This window comes from Chinchilla lanigera, unplaced genomic scaffold, assembly GCF_000276665.1.
Source record: "Chinchilla lanigera isolate Chin_1 unplaced genomic scaffold, ChiLan1.0 scaffold00023, whole genome shotgun sequence".
Taxonomy (NCBI): domain Eukaryota; kingdom Metazoa; phylum Chordata; class Mammalia; order Rodentia; family Chinchillidae; genus Chinchilla; species Chinchilla lanigera.
In genome coordinates, this window is record NW_004955424.1 from 21634799 (window position 1) to 21654156 (window position 19358).

The window sequence follows — 19358 nt, forward strand, 5'->3', positions numbered from 1 at the left end:
TGTAGTCCAAGCTGGACTTGGACTCACTGTGTAGCCCAGACTGGCCTCGAACTCGCAGTGATCCTGCTGCCTCAGCCTCCCAAGAGTTGGTAATACAGGCGTGCGCCACCACACCCAGCCTTGATAGGTGGATTATCATGATATTTAGAGAATATTTTTGTCATGAAAATTGTAACTTTTGTAAAACCATGTTCAGTATTTGTTGTGGTGATGTGCAAAAATGCTTTTATAATAAACTTTGCGTTAGTAAAGTATCAGCAACAGATTATTCCTGTCATGTGTAATTCTGTTGTCTTTTGTCTTTTTTTTTTATTTTAAAGAGTAAAAGAATGATAACATAATAATAGAGGGGGCTTACCAAATTACACACAAAGTGGTAGGAAATTATCAATGGTTATTGTTTTACATATTGTTATCTACAAGATAGTTTCTCAGGAAAACAAATAGACAAATAATAGTGAGTTACAGACAAAAGGGGTAGGAGATTATCAATAGTTGTTGTACTATACTTTGGTATCTTCAAAGTGACTTCTAAAGAAGATAAATAGAGCTATACGTGAGTGACCAACTGAATAATCACTAACTATTCTCAATGGTTGTTGTAGGAAACACATAATAATAAACATGTATCCATTTACGAAATAGGATAGGAGCAATACAAACATAACAGAGTTATGGATAGATTAGTAGGAAAATATCAATGGCTGCTGTAATACATGGTTGTATCTTCAAAGTGGTTTCTCAGGAAGACAGAGATATGCAAGAAGGATCTACCAAGTACTTACAGCCTGAGGGTTGTCAAAAATAGCATATTGGGGCTGGGGATTTAGTTCAGCGGCAAAAGCGCCTGCCTGGCATGCGCAAGGTTGTGAGTTCGGTTCCCGGTACCGGAGAAAAACCAAAAAAAAAAAAAAAAGAAAAATAGCATATTACCTCCTCACCAGTGACTCCTGTCACTGAGGTGTGACAGCTGAAAGGAAGGCCAGGATTGAAAAGATGGACCAAGAAACTTGCACCTGTGTCTAGCAACAGGCTGTTTTCTTGTTCCTCCATAGTATCCAGGGCTCCTCCATGGAGATAATGGTCTGGCCAGAGGGAGAGGGCAGAGTATGCCCTGGGCCCTCCCATTCCTCTTGGATTAACTGGTAGGATGGGTCTGAGCTCTGGGGCCTCCGCTTCAGAAGGCAGACCGATCTCCAGTGGTCACCTTTGCACTCAGGGCATGGCCCATGGGGCCTCTTAGGGCAGTTCCTCTTGAGGTGGCCTGGCTTTTAACAGTGGTAGCAGATGAATGCAGTCATGGAGTTCTTCTTGGGGCCCCGGGAATCAGACCTGGGGTCTGTTTCTCTTAGTGGTGCAGCAAAAGCAGCTGCTTTTTCTCAGTCTCTTTGTTTTCTCTCCTTGGCCTCCTCCTCATCATGGCTATAGAATACTGAGGAGGCATTCTTGCTAACATCTCAAATGAGCCGTCTGGGGCGAAAGCCATTCTTTGTAGCTTTTTCTCTCCAGCCTCCCATCACATTGGGACCCCACAACTAGTTAGTGTCCTCTCCCCAACTGTCAGCACAGGCAGCAGGAATCTTGCTGCAGACCTCTCCGGAGCTCCAACACAGCCTGTACTGTCAGGGGAAGAATGGCTTCCAGGGAGTCTCCCCAGGTATTGTGTAAGTTCCTCCTGGTTTACAGCTTCTGAGCGGTAACTCCAGTCCACAGGACCTCTGACTCCTTGGGCTTAGTCTGTATTCTCATGTTTTCCGAGTCCTTGTTCAGCAGCTTCTCCACTGCTGACTAGACCTTTCTGATTCTCACTGGCAGGAGCAAGAGAGACCTGTTGTGTGGCATGTATTCCCAGGGGTTTCTCCATGTTTGAATGATTCACTCACGTTCATGGGTGGGCATCTGCAGCAGTGCATGGTGGGCCAATTGTGTCATTGTTTCTCTATGTCATGGTAGTTCTCAATTGAGCAGTGGCCGCTGGCCTGAGGGCCAGTGCACGACAGCACTTGCCGCCGCGCGGCTCCCCATGCACAGGAGCCCCTCCTCCCAGGCGCCTGCTAGGCTGGGAGCGGGCCCCGAGGGCCAGTGCTCCCCACCCTGCGGCTTCCCGAGCAACAAGGGCCCTCCTTCCAGGCGCCTGCAAGGCAGGTGTCCTTTGTCTTACACAGTTGCAGGTGAAGGAAGGAGAAAAAATATTCGCAAGGCTTCTATGTATCAGGCACCATAATAGGAACATTAAATTGTTTGTTTTGTTTTGTTTTTCTTCCAGTTTCAGGAATCGAACTCATGACCTTGCACTTGCCAGGCAGGAGCTGTGCCACCAAGCTAAATCCCCAGCCCCCTAGGCACATTAAATTAACCCTTGTGATTTCATCTGCTAGGTCATGGTTCACTGAGGAACTGCTACATACCCATTAAATTCACACAAGGCTTGATTTGAAAATCAAGGCATCTATTGTTAACAAGGTGTCAGTCTGTTAACAAAATGAGAGCTAAGATAGCCGAAGGGACCATACTCATGAGTCTAAATGAGCACGTTCCCTTCAAATACAAGTCTGTATAAAGAAATGTAGTTTAAAACAAAGTTGTTTGGCTCTATCTGAAGATTATTTTAAGTGATTATTGGACTGACTTAAAAGACACAATATTTTTCACTCAGGTTTTCTGTGGGGAACTATACCTTCATAAATAAGGTATTGTTACGGCTCATGTCAGATGTCCTCCAAGGGCCACATGCTCTTAGATGGGGCTTTCAGGAGAAGATTGGAAGAAGATGTAGCAGGTAGTGAAATGTGCTGTGAGGAGGTGGGGCCTGGCCTGAAGAGGGGCTCGCAGGGAGTGCGACCTACAAAGTGTACCTCCCTCCCCGCACCATCCTCTTCTCAGTTTCCTGGCTGCTATGTTGTGAGAGCTTTTCTCCATCTGGCCCTTCCCTGCTGCTGTCCTGTGTTTGTTTAGTCCTGCAGAATGCGAACTGAAACTTCTAAGACATGAGGCAAAATAAGCCTCTCCTCCTTAAGTTGCAAGGTGGCAGGGATTCTGTCCCAGTGACCAGAGGGGATAAGGCATGTATTTTCCTGAGGGAACAGTTGTAGCTACATTAAAACTTGTTCTCTCTAGTTTTCTTTTTCTGCAATTCATGCTTATTTTATGATTTCCATGATTCACCTATTCATTCTTATATTGCTTACTTTTTTAAAAGTCTTTACCTCCCATTCACTCTGACTTATACCTGACCAAACTACAGTATTGTGCTAATTTTAATTCTGTGGTGTGGAGGTGTGGGGGTGTTTGGGGGCGTGTAGTTCGAAGATTTCTCTCTCCATGGAGTGGCTGATTACTTTCTCCTACACCAAAGTAGTCACTAGGTCTGCTGTAATGATTTGAAATCGAAAATAGAATTCTCTTTGGATATTTTTCTAAAATTTGTTTGCATTATTTCCCAGACATAAATAGGCAGGTGATTCTATAAGAAAATATAAAATTAAATCTACAAGGTAGATACATTAAGGGGATGATTAAGAAAGACTGTTTTTTGGTGGTGGTTGTGGAACTGAAGACTGAACCCAGGGGCTTCACACTGAGCTTGCCTACCTTTTTTAAAAATTAGTTTTAGACTGGGTTTTGCAACGTTACTGAGTTGTCCAGGCTGGGCTTGAACTTTGGATCCTTCTGCCTCCGCCTCCCAGAGTGCTGGGTTTATAGGCATGTGCCACCACATGTATTTTAGAAAAATTTTTTTAAATTTCAAGATTGTCCCAAGAGTTTTAGTTTAAATGGCAGAGCTTCAGATACATCTAAACTTTCATTTAGGAGTAAAAAGTTAATAATGAAAATTTTAGTCATGATCATAGAAAAACTTCTGAGAAAATTGATTTATTAAAATGTTCAAATATGATAAACACAGTATTGAAAATGCAGACATAGTAAGATGGGAAAAAAACTAAGGAGGTAGATTAGGGCCATGACCAAGGCATTTGTTTTTCATCTAAATACCCATGGTCTCTGTGTTAGACTGAACCAGCACTTGCTGTTGGAATATACCCGATTCTCTGTGAAGTGCTGGAAATTTAAGTAGAAGAGACATTGACATGTCAATCAATGCATTCTGTGTAGTCTTTATCTTGATTTTATCTGAAAATGTTTGTTAATCCTTAATTCCTGTGTATTCTTCTTTACAGCATTCTGAAAATTTCTAGTTAAGATGTTGAACTTTGCAAACATTTTATTCTCCACATATTTTTTTTCTTGGCAGAGACAAGGTAGGTGTGAATTTCCAAAAAACAAAAGGACTTAAATTTGTTAATTTGACATATATTTGAGTGCTTGCCTGGTATATGCGAGGAGTACTGGAGGGGCCAATACAGATGGGCTCCCAGCCCTTGGGTGTGATGTGGGAGGAGAGAAGTGTATCAGGGAGGTACATGAAGTGAGTGATGCCCTTCTGAGTACTGACAGGTAGCAGGCTCTTCAATTCTAGGACATCGCCCTCTGTGCTCCAGCACTTAGCGCCCAGAAGGAGTTTAGCTGCACACTGGCCTCCATCATTTAGCGTTCGCTGTGCTCCTACTGGAGCACAGTGGTGACATTCAGGTTAAATGCAGGCACTCTCTCCCACTTGCCTGAACAAGCCAGAGGTTTACTATCTGGTGGAAAAGGCAGAAAAGCAAATCGGTGACCCCTGTAGTGTGGTGGGTACCATAGTATCACAGAGAAGGGACATCTGAGTGAGTTAAGGAATCTGAGAAGCCTTCCCAGAGAGAGTGACACTTGACATTTAGAATTAAGAGGTAAAAATAGTGGTGACTGTGAGTGCTGATTTAGGTCCTGATAAACAGTTTTGGTACTAATAAGCAGTTTAGTGATGCTGGTAGAGCGGAAATGGCACAGAATAGGGTGGGGAAGTCTCAAAGGTGCTAGTAAGCTAAGGTTACAATTTGAATATTCTGAATCCCTTAAGAGTTTAAAAAGGGAGTCTCACAAACAGATTCGGATTGTAAAAAGCGCCCCCTCATTCTCGCGCTCTCTCACTCTCTCTCCAGCATGGAAAACGGAAGAGTTGGGCTAGAGGTAGAGATCAGCAGGCACTTTAGCATTTAAGAGAGAACGAGCCAGCCTGAATCGAGTAACAGTAAAATAAACTTGAAAGCAAAATAGAACCTACTAAAGTTCTTTAAGTGATGTTATACTTTAAAATAGGCATTTTTCCTAATTCACAATTTCAGAGATTACTACAGTGGTAAACAAAATGATGTATTCATTGTCTTATTGCCCCCAATTATTACATTATTAGACATACTAAAGCTTCATCTGAAAGTCTTTTTTTAAGTTCTACTTGACATAATCTACTTAAATGATTATTTGAATCACTTAAGATTATAGCTTTGAAAAACTGAAATAGCACAAGATTTAGAAAGTAAAGAAAAATCATCTCTAATTCTACCAGCCAAATATAGCAAATGTTGTGTGCCCTTGTACAAATGCTTTCTCTCCCCCAGTACTAGGGATCGAACCGAGCCCTTCAAACACCCCAGCTCCCCCACCCCACCTTTTTCTTTTTTAGTTTTGAAACAGTCTTGGCTAAATTACCCAGACTGGACTTGAATTTGTGATCCTCCTACCCAGAGTGCTGGGCTTATGGAAATGCTTTTTTAAAAACATAGTTGTGATCCTAGGCACTTAAAATTTTGTACCCTGTTTATCTGAAAACATAAGTATTTACCCATGTTTCTACATAATTACATTATCATCATTTTAAATGATTGCATATTATTCTATTAAGTAGTTGGGCCCTAATTTATTTAATTTTTCTCCTATTATTGAATATTTTTGCTTTATTCTTTTGCATGTACATACATATACACATGTATATTTCGTTGTAATGAACATCTTGTGTATATAATGTTTTATATATTTTAGGTTATTCTTTTTCATTGTAAGCCAGATTCTCAGAAACAAAATTGCCAAGACATAAGGTATGAACATCTTTAAGGACACTTGATGTATATTACATCCACTTTCTGTTCACCACCCACAGTTCTAAAAATATTACAGTGAAAATTTTGACAAGGACAGATTTATGGACTTTAGTTAGCTATTGTCTTTGTATTACTGAGTACCTACCACAGGGACATTGAGTTTCCCGAGAAGGAAAAGAAATCTAAAAGCTGTGAAAGGAGAAGTGCAAAGACTTAAAAAAAAAAAAAAAAAGGATTTTTGAATTAAGGAAAAACTGATAAGGGACAGAAAAAAGGATTAGGCAAGCTGGTTGCAGTCAGCAACAGACAGTGAGATGTGACACAATAAAAACTGGGTCATTGAGTTGGGACAGCCCTAGGACACAAAAAGACTGAAATGAAGTAAAGCTCTGGATTACTTTGTTCTTGAATATTGAATTTTTTCAGAAGCATGGAGCATGAAATATTATCGTGATAAGCCAAGATTGGAAACATAGCCAAGAAAAAGAGGTCTTTAAGGGATTGTTTAAAATGTGCTGAAAGAATAATTTGGTTTGGTGTTAAACGGCTCAAAAAGTAAATTGACATAAAGCTTTTGCATAGCAAAATAGGTATAGAGGCAGAAAACAAGAAGGCAAACAAAATCGTTTACCCAGTAAATTTGTTAGCATGGAAAGTGTTAGATTTTAATCATAGAAAAGGTTATCAGAAGACTTAACTGTGGTATTTTATAAGTACAATTAACACTAATTTGTTGTGGGTATCTATCTTTATTCTGATTTTGATAGACTATTAATTTGGGTTTCAAGTCAATAAAAAAAAAACTAAATAGTTACTAAGCATTGTCAGAATCATCTTAAATACATGCCCATAGCCACTGTGCTTAAGCACTTAAAAACATACAGGCCCTACAAAAACCTGTGTAAATACAAATTAAATCACAAGGTTTAACTTTCAGTGTATAGATAGATTTGTATCTTTCAGAAAATGAGGGCAGGCATCACTGTGCAATCACTTACACCAAAGTTAGGAAAGTATACAACTTCTAAAAGCAAGATACAATGCAGAGGAAGCACGGAGCATAGATTCTATGAAAATCAAGGACATTTAGAAATTTATCACCACGCTCAGTCTAAACCAGTCCCGCAGCGGAACATCCCCAGCTGGAGGGGCTGTCTCATCTCTGCCATCAGCTCTTTCTCCTCCATTGTTCCACAGAGCTAGGTGTTTGGCAGCATTAAAAATGTAGACTTTTAAAGACAACAACCAACCAAGAATGGCCTTGTCTTTAATTTTTCAGAACTCTAATAGCACTATATTTGGCTGATGGGAAAGCGGTGTTATTGATTCATCTTTAAAGGTTTTTAGTTCCTGATGTTGAGTTATTTATGTTCTAATTGAAAACATTGGAGACATTGCTCCATAGTGAGGCCTCACAGACCAGAATGCTTAATATTCAAGTTACATGCACATTTAAAAATTACTTCATAGATGCTGGACTCATTAGTGCCTAGAAGTACAAAAATAACCACCAGAGAGAACAGAAGTTTAGAATTTTGCTTCAATGACTTTCCTAAAAAGAATGAGATCTTGTTAAAAGTAAAAATTTTTGCTATTCTAAAAATTATTGCTCCTTAGGATCAATAAACACTTCCTAAGGAAGGTAGCAAAGTTTTAACTGTTGACTGTATAGTAAGTTTCAAAACAGAGCAGCAAAAGATAGACTTTGTATTTTTAGTATGCTGTGACTTTGTTCTGCAAAGTACACTTAATTTAGTTAGCTCCAACAATATCTCATCCAATAGGCTTTAACTCCCCAGCACTGAAAAGATAAATAGCATCAAGCCCTTGCCCTTCCGGCCTTGGTCTAGCAGAGGAGAGATATAACGTCTCATAGTGCTGTATGAAAATATTGTAACAGACTTATGTAAAAGATGAAATGAGTGAGGAAGCCTGTGAAGGCACATGACGTTTTGGGGACAGAGAGAACAACATGAGACACTGACTTGAAAATACAGGCCTCAATACAACCAAAAGTAGGGGCTGGGGATTTAGCTCAGCGGCAAAAGCGCCTGCCTCGCAAGCGCAAGGTCGTGAGTTCGGTTCCCGGTACCGGAGAAAAACCAAAACCAAAAAAAAAAAAAATACAACCAAAAGTAGTTTGGTGTCATTAAAATATAAGATATGTAGAGGAGGAGGAATTCAGATAAACTGAAAAGAGGCATCAGAATATTATCAATTTTTATACAATATAATAAGGAGTTTGAACTTTATGCTGTAGGCAGTATTAATAATGCCTCAGTTCATGAACACTTCTGTTTGCAAACCATTTGGTTTGTAAACAAATGTGCTTGGCAAAATTTTGCTTCCCTTCACAAACTGCACCTCAGGTGACAAACAGGACCGTGGCCATCTTCCTTCCCTGCACAAACACAAACACAAATACAGCCATCTTCCCCAAAATCATAAAACAAGTTCGTAAACTGAGGTGCCACTTATAACTATATTTAAACAATTTAAAGGTATTTTTGCCATATTTGAAAATGATACAGAGCTTGAGAAGGGTAGATAATTTGATGGATCATATAATCATATTTCAGAAGAATCTCATAAGGCTAACATGTTAAACCCATGTACACACATGCATGTACACACACATATCCTCCTCCCACACGTACTTACGTGGTCCATTTGGAGATCAAGTTGACACTGCAGAGGGTGCTCGGCAAGCTGAAGCTTCAAAAGACGGAAATGAGGTGTTGGTGCAGGACGTGGCCCTCGTGTGTAAGACAGTGCTTATCCGCCTAATGGAGTGGACACTGGAGACCAGCTTGATTGGATGCACAAATGAAGGAATAAGCAGGCTCTTAGAACTCAGCGCTCCTGCCTCCTCTTCTCAATACAGAGTAGTTCCTTAAAAAAAAAAAAAAAAAAAAAAAAACTCCCCACAGAATAGAAACACCACATTTACTTATATCCAAAATCTTTGTGGCATGAAAAATAATCCTAATTTTAAAACCAGTTACCACTCTTTCACTAAGCGTAAATTTTCAAATTTGGCTAGAATCCCCAGACTAATATAAATAACAGCCATCATTTAATTGGACGCCTGCTATGTACCAGATGCTGTGCTGGGGCTTTATCAATATCTCATCCAATTCTAATGACAACTCTACAAAGCAGATACTATTCCTATTTTACTGAAGCTAAAACTGGGATTCAGGAAAGGTAGGAACAGTCTCAGGGCACGTCAGTGGAAGAATGGAAACCTATTGCCCTGCGGCTCGAACAAACTTTTCACTGCCCAGTGGGCCCTCTCCCCAGACAAAGGCTCCAAATATCATCTAGGTTGATTTTGGCCTATCCAACCTAGAAACGAAAACAGGAATATCGACCTTGTTTCTCAGCCGTGGATCCCCAGATCTCTAGAGGTAAAGGACAGTTGAGGAGGGGTCCACAATCTACTGTCATTGTTTAAAAAAAAAAAAATGAAAATCTCACAATGCACTTACCTGCGGGAACGCTAAACAAGCAAACGCAAAAATCTGAGTTATTTGCTTTAGTTTGGAGTTCCACTAAATCAGAACATTGTCCTCAGTCATTTCATGTTGATCAGAACAGACATGGAGTTAAAGAGATGTGTGTTTGATTAATATTTTAATGGGAAACCCCTTTGGTACACTAAGTAAAAGGGGTGCCGCTTGCTGGAAGTAGGTCCTTGTGAAATGCAAACTGCGTTCATGTGCTGTCCTCTGTACTCCTGCAAGTTAGTGTGAGAAGATACATTCTGAGAAACGCAGCTTCGTCATCATGCAAACATCACAGAATGAGCTCACAAAAACTAAGAGCGATGACATCACCAAGCAATGCCACAATCCCCGGGGCCACTGCTGTACGTGCCGTCCATCACTGACGGAAGCATCCTCATGGAGTGCACGACAGCAATTGTGTAATTATTAAATAAATATATAATTATAATACCATTTTCCATTTTGAAAAATCAGAAAAACTGAATATCAGAGAGATCTAATAAGTTAACCAAGATTATATAGCTGATAAATGGCAGAACCGGGATTCAAATTGAGGTCTGATTGCAAGGCTTTTTCCATACAGTTCTGTTCTACAAATTAATTGAAGTCCTATGATTTGGCAGGCACAGAAAATTCTAGGATGAGAAAGATGCTTTTCCTGCACCCAAAAGACTTAGAGTCTAATAGTACCTTTCAAACAAGAGGTGTAGGACAAAAATAATAAAGGGGTGCATGGTGGGGAGACCTTTGGGCTCTCCCATTCCAAATAGCAAAAGGGTCCAGCACATGAGCCCACTGCTGGACCCTGGAAGCAGCTGGGCTTTGAAGGCAGCTTGGCATACTCACTCTTCCTCTCCCTCTCCCTTGGAAGAAGTCTGAAAGCTAGTTTTTATAAAGCAAAATTCCTGCAAATGCAAATTGATGAAGTACAAACTAAGAACTCATACAGAGGAGACAAAGGACAAAAAGGGTCAGTCTATGGGACTGTTTAAATAAAAAAAAGAATACCACCGTCCTATCTTTTTGAACACTTTACAGCTCTATGAATCTATGACTCATGATATTTCTACACTGTAATCTTTACAATATCAGAATTTGCCAGATTGGCCTCAGCATTTATGAACCAATATTTATAATAAGAATTTTTAAAGTGTCAGACAAATATTTCCTGAAATCAATCTTTGGCCCTACATAAACAATAAGGAACTCACTGATTCTGGATTTCATGGTTGCAAAGAATGTGGAGCTCCAGTATATAGGCTTAGGGTAATAGTTTGATGCAAGGGTTTTGGTTTGTATTGCTTTAGTTTTTGCTTTCTGATTTGTGTATTTTTTTACTAGTCTTTTAAAATTTTATTTTGCTAGTACACATTTGCCATACATAAGGATCAGTTCATCATAGGGAATGTGTACCTATATGTAATATGTCTTAATTCTTCTTATTTTTTAATTCTTCTTTTGATTTGCGCTTTTATTAGAATTAAGACTGAAGTGCAAGTGTACTCGAGCTGTCCTTTTTGAGTGCTTGTCACACAAAATTTTTGTAACACCTAAGGCATGCCAAATTTGTTTTGAAAACTTTAGTCTGCTAGGTTATAAAAACAGGTCCCTAGATTATAAAAACAGCTCCTGAGCCCTCAGTAAGCTCCTGCCTTCACTGCATGACATGGAATAAGCCAAATATCTCTTCCTTTTGCAAACAAGCCCAAGCCAGCATATGGATTGAAGAGTGAAAAAAACACAATAAAAATACAGAAATAAAACATCCATTCCAGTTGCAGGGTTCAAGCAATCACAAGTTAACATGTGATCCTCACCAGAGACAAAAACACTTGTTCCCAACAAACCCAGCTGCAGTTAATAACATGAGCCACATCAAGAGCAAATCTGAATGCACACATGCCAGTGAAGAGATTTTTATGATTTCAGCAGAGAAAACTCCACCTCCTACTCCATTCACGGCCAAGAGCAAAGTCAGACAAGTGGAAAATATGCTGGAAACAGTGTTGGAACTGTCCAATGAAAATATTCCTTCTCTTGTCATTTGAACTATTTAAAACAGCAGTGCTTTGGTGCTGGAAGAGGAAGAATCAAAGTCACCACTCGATCTGGGGGAAAGCCCAACTTTGGCATGTTTCATCATAATTGCTTTCGGAGATGCTTGCTCCCCTCCAGGGTACCTTACCATTTTCAAGCCTCAGGGGGGATATGTGGTACATGCCCCAATTTTAAGCTACCTGGTAAAGGTGTCTATGGAAAGCTCTGTTGTTTTCAAGTTTAATTCCTTAAGAGTTCCCCCCCCCCCCGCCATTATTGACTAAAAGGGAACCAAGAGGCCAGGGGTGGTGGCGCGTGCCTGTAATCCCAGCACTTGGAGGCAGGGGAGCACTCAGGCTCAGTAGCCCTCAGGAGGATCCCAGTGAGTTCCAGGTCAGCCTGGGCTACATAAGCAAATTCAAGGCCAGCCTGCACTGCACACAGTGAGACCCTACCTCAAACAAAACAAAACATTATAAAAGAAAACCAAGTACCCTAATAAGATGTTTTTGCCGGGCATGGTGGCGCACACCTGTAATCCCAGCCCTTAGGTGTCTGAGGCAGGAGGATTGCTGTGAGTTCGAGGCCAGCTTGAACTGCACAGCAAGACTCTGTCTCAAAAAGACAAAAAAAAATGTTTATCTGTGTGTGTGTGTGTGTGTGTGTGTGTGTCCTGTTTTGTTGTTTTAGGGTCTGGTTCCTGAGCAGAGAAGTAAAGGTTGGGGGCTGGGGATTTAGCTCAGCGGCAAAAGCGCCTGCCTGGCAAGTGTAAGGTCGTGAGTTCAGTTCCCGGTATCGGAGAAAAACCAAAAAAAAAAAAAAAAAAAAAAAAAAAAAAGAGAAGTAAAGGTTGAGGAAGTCTTTAATTCCACTCAACAAACCAAACCAAACAAACAGAAAACACCGGCATAAAACAGAGAATGTTTGTAAACAGGAATTCAGTGGAAATCTTTTTAAATCCAGCCTCTCAGTAGGTTGAGGATTTTGTTTCTTTCTTGATTTCACGAAATTCAGAATCTAGTTTCAGAGATCCCTTGTCCAACTACAGAGGAAACTGAGTTTGTTGGGAGAACCACAGTTGGGTCCTGTGTGTCTGAATTGTTGCCATGCAGTGGCAGTCAGGACTTCTTTCACAAGTGTCCTGAGCATCGTGGATTTTGTAATTTTTTTCAAAAATATCTTTATTTTAAAATACATGTCTACATGTTAATTATTTGTTGTAAGTAATCTATTCCTCCTCCAGGGAAAATTCAATAAAGTCAGTATCAGGCCAAGGCTTTTTTACTTTCCACCCAGCCTCATTCTGTGGAATTGATTTTTTTTTTTAATCAGGGTCTCACTCTGTAACCAGGCTGGCCTTGAACTCACTATGTAGCCCAGGCTGGCCTTGAACTTGTGGTGATCCTCCTGCCTCAGCCTCCTGGTCCCGACATTACAGGTGTATGCCACCATGCCTGGCTGTGGAATTGATTTTAATAAATACAAGTAACTTTGCATTTAGATCATACCCTTCCACTATAGCTCCTATCTTAAGACTGTCATCTTGGTCACTTTCAAAGCCTCTCTGGAAGGCAAAAAAACGAGTCAGACTCAGAAAAGGGAACAACATGGCCAGACCAAGTTTGTGTGAGCACAAAACCTAGACCCAGGCTGACAACTGACACCAGCCCATACTTCCCCCATGCCACTCCTCTTTAACTGTCATCTAGAGGAAATATCTTGAAATAAACTGAATCCTATGGCTTGTGTTTTGACTTCATCCCTTCATTGATTTCCAATATACAGAGTAGTACCTGTGCGAGGTTTGTTTTTGTTTTGTTTTTTGACTCCTAGCTTAGCTTCCTGCTACATTAAAGGAGACATACTACCTGCTCACCTATCTCATAGACATTTTTAAGGTCAAATGAGCTCTGTAAAAAGGCTTTGAAAAAGATGAGGATTTATCATCAGGGTGGGCAGAATAATGATCCCCGTAGATGTCCACATCCTGATCCCCAGGCCCTGTGACTATGTTAAATTGCACGGCAAACAGGAATGAAATCTGCAGATGGAAATAAGTTTGCCAGGCAGCTAACTTTGAAAGGAGAGTATACTGGTCATCCAGGCAGACCTAGGGTAATCACAAGGAGCCTTAAAAGAGGAAGAGAGAGGCTGAAGAGTGGTGAGATGAAGACCTGACCAGCGATGGCTGGCTTTGAAGATGGAAGAGGCCACAACACAAGTAGTGTGGCAACTGTAGAAGCTGCAAACAGCGAGAAAGCAATTTCCTCCCCAGAGCTCCAGAAAGGATTACAGCTGTACTGAGGAGAGCTGAGTGAAATACAGTGAGCAGCTTCCCGAGTATCTGCCTTGAAGATCAGCAAAGCGAGAGAAGGACAGGAGGAAGATGGGCCGATGGCGGGTTGGCAGGAGCCAGCAAGCCAGCCAGAGCAGTCTGGCTCAGACTACAGCTTTCTCTGCCACCCCTCTTCACCCCCACTCCCAACCCCCGTGCCCAGAATAGAGGCCAGTGCTGAAAATGACAGAGACACCACTGCCCCACGTGTTCAATAGGAACTTCCCACACTGTCACGGAGGTGGGCAGACCTTGCATCCCCCTCACTGCTGGAGCACCTCTGGGTTCCCTTGTACCCTTTCCAGGCTGCTCTCAGCTCACTCCCCTGGTGGCGGGGGCTGGAACTGACCAAGGATATCAGCCTGTGGCCACGTAAAGGAGCACCTCTGACCTCAGGTTCCAGACTCACATGCGAGAAAGAATAACCAAGCAGCTTCGACTTTATTCTGTTCTTGCTAGAATATCGTTCCTACTTCACATGCATCTCGTCAGAGGGCCTCCAGGGACAGAGGCTGAGTAAATGCCAGATTTCAAAATTATTTTCCTCCAGCTGTGCATTAACATTTTACTTCAATCTTGACCCAAAGCCTGCTCGAGATGAAAGGCTTAAAGGGGTTCCAAAGGTGAATCTGAGCCAAACTGATTTTCGCCCATGTCTCCAGGCTCTAGCTCTCCCCCACCTCCAGCGGCCTTATCAATAGAGTGAAAATCCTGCCCTGGAGAGTCCTCTATTCCTGCAGATTTATAAGCAGCCGGTGCTCAGCCAGGCCTGCATGGCTCGTTCTTGGTCCATTCAGCTTCCACAGGAGCGGCCACTCTGACCCACATTCCTGGAACAATTTCTTTTGCAGATCAGCAGGTTTTAAGCAAACAAGGGCACATTTCAGGACATTGAACTATGCAATTAGCTGAGGGTAAATTTGGCAAAGCATCTGGTCTGCTTACCAAAATGGAAATTTTTAAAAGTGCAGTTTTTAAAATTAAACATTAACTTTGGAAGGTTAGTTCCAAGCAAATCTACTTGAAATGACACCAAGGCGCCCACTTCGGAGGGAGGGACTGGGATGGCAGAGCTGCTCGGACGGGTGCGGAAGCTGAGCCTGGAGACGAATGCAGTTCTGTGTGCCTGAGAATGAGAGCAAAGAACCAGTCATCACTGTTGGCATCTCCAAAGTCAACCTTCAGCAAGTGTTTGCATTTTACTACCTGGGCATTAAAATGGTTAAAATGTGAAGGAACACTGGCAAATTCATATGTTGGCAAAGATTTAAAATTAGGGTAGCATCTTGATATCTAGGATTTTTAGTCTTGGGATGTTGACTAGAACTTGGCCCTAATCATCAATTATTTTAATTAATTCATTAACTAATTACTTAATTTAAATTTTGCCCTACTAGGAATTGAACCCAGCATCTTCACCCTGAGCTGCATTCCCAGCCCCCTTTTTAAAATTTTATTTTATTTCTTTTATTTACTTATGTATTTATATATATTTTGAGGCAGGTTTGGCTAAATTACCAACTTGTCCAGTCTAGGCTCAAACTTGTGGTCCTCCTGCCTCAGACTCCCAGAGTGCTGAGATTACAAGCATGTACCACCATGCCTGGCTTCTGATCTGCTCGAGTCCTACACATAGGGTTTGCAAATGGTGTGCACAAATAAGGATTGCGGCTTTGATCCCAGAGGTTTCTGTTGTGTTTGTTAAAAAGATGTGCTGTATTGCATAATCCCAAATCACAGCCTCAGCTTTATGCTTCACTCACAGCCTTGTATATTTCCAAAAGGAATTAGGAAAGCTCCCTTCAAGCTTTCCTTCAAGCTGCTCATTCTATCTTCAGTAAGAAGCTACAGAGACAGAGCCTGCCTTAACCTCAGATGTGCCTACTAACTCTGCACAGCATAGCATGGTATCTCTACATTTTAGGCTTTTCTCTGCTTTTGTGACATAAATGTATTAATCTCTCTTCACGGGAACTGACAAAACCCCAACCAAAACTAGCTTATCAACAAGGAAGTCTGCAAGTTCATGTAACCTGGATGCTTTAAGAATATAGTAACCTTTAGGGTTGGTACAATCTAGGGGTTCAAATATGTTTCTACCCTTCGGACAAGCCTGTTCTATAGGTAAGATGAGCACCAGAAAACTTCTACTTAACTTGACCACCCCAGAAAATAAAAAGCACAAGTTCCCTGGTAGAAAAGTTCCTGGAAGTTTTTGAGTGGTCCAGTTTCAGAATGATTCAGTGCCTATTTATGTACCCGTCATTGTGTCCAAGACAATAGTGTGCCCTGACTGACCAAGCCTGGGTACATATTTGTTCCTTTAACTAAGAGTAAGCTGTTTAATCCAAATGAGTGAATGAGTTCCCCACAGGAAGAGAGATGTTGGCTGCTGCATGGTGATAACAACATGCTCATTGCAACTTTTCAGTCTTGGTTTCTTCACCTGTAAAATGAGGATAGAATGCTTTTCTCATAGAACTATTATGAGATTAAATAACTTACTAATGCATCTAGTACATTACTCAAATGATGGTAGCTCATATTTTGCCAAACAGTGATTTACTATTATTTTGCTCAAGGTGTGGTAGCTTTGAAATGCGTCCATTCAGCTAGGGTGAACTACATTTCCCAGAACTCCCCCTCCTGTGCGTTTCTGGTTGGTCGTCTGTGTGAGATTCAGAAGGTGAACGTGAAGCGGCAGCTTTTTTTCAGCTTACAAAGGAAGTCACTTACCTGGTGGTTCACCTTATCGGTTGTAGGGCAACAGGCAAACCTATGACAGTTCTACCTTTCCCTGGATTCCTCTTCAGCTTCTCCAGCTTCCCAGCCAGATGTGGGTTTAGTTCCTTTGCAAGGGGTGCGGGTCGGGGAGCTGGCAGCTTTTCCTGAAGGACGGTCACACCATCAAGTCAGAGGCAGCGGGAACCAACACTGGTTTTGTCCCAGATTCTGCCTCATGCTGGTGAGGTCTAGCTTGACCTTGTTCTCTACTCCCCATGCGTTTCCAACTATTTTCTCTGAGGCCTTCAAACTCCAGCATTAGACAAAGACGACAGCCTTACAGAGACTCCCCAGCCAGCCCCCACCGTGAAAGCTCAACTCCCTGTCTCCCGCACACAGAAGCGCACACTCGCACCTCTCTACCTTTAAGTGGTCCTACTCTCAGAGCCCACTTTCTAAACGTCTCCCCCCAGCCTCCTCTTTAGGCTTCCTTTGGTGAAGACCTTTTGGGAATTGTTTTAAGGGAAGCTCAAATTAGAATAAACCTCCAGCTAACAGTTAAGGCTACCTTCAAAATATTTTTTTAAATAAAGAAAGCAAAAAAAATTAAAAGCCCACAGAACTAACCACATTTTAACTCCCCTGCCAGAGGCACAGTAGAGGAAACAAATGGGGCCAGCTTCTATTATCAGTCCGGCACCGGCTCGCACTTGCCCAGGGTCAGCGGCAAAGCCCATGTAAGAGGTCAGAGGACACTTGGGCCAAGAGGGGCAGTACAAGTGCTTAAATCAAACGGGAATCCTTTCGAGTCCAGTTAAAATCCGCTTACATTCAAGGAGTCAGCATATCTGTCTCACCTGTAGAGGCGAGGGATGGGAATTTCGTGCTATGTGCTTTTCTGCACTTGGAGACTTGGCTGGGCCTCTAGAGCAGCTTCCCAGGACTGTGTTCCTGGACTTCCTCATTCCTGCCCTTTCTACACAGGAAGCCACAAGGCAGTACATGTTGCTCTCTTCCGAGCTGAAGGGAATTCATAACAGGCAACACTAGCTAAGAAAGGAAATATTCTCATCCTGTTATGTGAGTTCAGTTTGGGTATCTATCAAGGCACCCCTCAGCTCACTGGCTCTGAGACCCTCCTCCCAGCTCTGTTTACACATTGCTCTGCCCTGGGCCTGACCACCTGAAATTCTGTCAAAATTTATTTGGAGGGCTGGGGATATAGCTCAGTGGTACAAGCACCTGCCTGGCAAGCACAAGGTCCTGAGTTTGATCCGCAGTACCGCAAAAAAAAAAAAAAAAAAAAAAACAAAAAAAAAACAACAAAAAAAAAAAAAAAAAAAAAAATTTATTTGGGCCCAAGTTACAACCATATGAGACAGTTTAACTACCTTATTGGTGTGTAATAGTAAGTAGAGATCCTCCCAGTAAGGACTGGGAAGTTTAACGGCAGTTGGTGGGGGTATGTAGGACCATGGAGAGGGAGCAGTGTAATATAGAGCGTTCTGGGGGCTTGGGGGCAGGGGATCCCTCAAGGTAGGAAAAGGCACATAAAGGAAGGTAGGAGGCCCTGTACTTCCCTCTACCACAGCTTTGCCTAAGGCAGTACATTTCCTGTCTTTGTACCTCAGCCATTTCATGGGTTAAGTCAGCAGCCTGGTTCAAGTTCTTGGTGACAGTAGGTCAGAGGCCTCTGCTGTCCTGCCTCCTACCCTGGACCTTGCCTCTGATTCTAACTGCAGTCTGTGCTGGCCTCACCCTCACAGCCTCTTCTCTTGGGACCAAGCCATATCCCTTATGACCTCTACTTGGGGCTTTCTGCAATGCTATGGACATTAGGGGGAGTCCACCCAGCCCTCACATTCACACAGCCCTCAAGCAGTGCAGTGGGAGCTGATGGCCAAATTCCTCTGCTGGCTAGTCAGCAGGTGGACAAGCCTGAGAGAGTTTTTACACACTCTTTAAAAGGCTCCGAGTGGGACTTATCTCCCGTTGTGCAGTATCAGCCACTGTAACATACCTGACTTTGACTTTCCTTCCTTCTCCTTCCTTGCCAGCCCTCCCTTCTGCTCCCTGGAATCTCCTCCCAAATAAACAACCTGCACACAATCGCTTGTCTGGGGCTCAGCTTTTTTTTTGCTTTTTTTTTTTGTCTTTTTGAGACAGGGTCTCGCTATGCAGTTCAGACTGGCCTTGAGCTCACTTTGTAGCCCAGGCTGGCCTGGAACTCACAACAATCCTCCTGCCTCAGCCTCCCGAGTGCTGGTATTATAGCCGTGCGCCACCACGCCCAGCCTTTTGAGGGGGCACTAAGGGTAGATAATGTCTTTAATTAACTTCAGTAAATCTCAGGTCCCTGTGAGGGTCAGCCTTCACAGGAAATCCAAAGTGCAGTCCAGGAAATAATAAAGGCATCATTAAAGGAATTTTAGTCTTTAGCATTTACAAAGATATGTCAAAGGACACTCCCCTAAATTCCCACAGCCACTCTCCTTTAGATTCATGCTTGCTCTTCTTTTCTACTTTTATTATGTAAGTATATTTAGCTTCTCTGGCTTACACGCGCACACACACACACACACACACACACACACACACTGCTGTCTCTGCAAAAACAGTTCTCAGTTGCATCACTGGAGACCTAGCATCTTCTCTAACTAGTGGTAGTGATGTAGTAGTGCGCTGAGGGACCCTGTACTACCCTCCCTCTTTGGTTCTTGGGTAAGAGTTAGGTTGAAAACTTACAGAAGATAAAGAGTCTGGCTTGCATGGTGCCTA

The 19358-nt window shown here is 42.2% G+C and overlaps 1 long non-coding RNA gene across 2 annotated transcripts; it reads right to left on the reverse strand.

Annotated features, from left to right (window-relative positions):
* Window positions 1–8640: 8640 nt before the first annotated feature.
* Window positions 8641–17792, reverse strand: LOC106148602. Of its 2 annotated transcripts, XR_001234206.1 has the most exons (4): window positions 17438–17792; window positions 16593–16744; window positions 14266–14982; window positions 8641–8867 (listed from the first exon to the last, which is right to left on the reverse strand). It is a non-coding gene; the product is annotated as an uncharacterized LOC106148602 (long non-coding RNA). The 2 variants fall into 2 exon arrangements; XR_001234205.1 differs by lacking the exon at window positions 8641–8867 and having other exon boundaries at window positions 12955–14982.
* Window positions 17793–19358: the final 1566 nt, after the last annotated feature.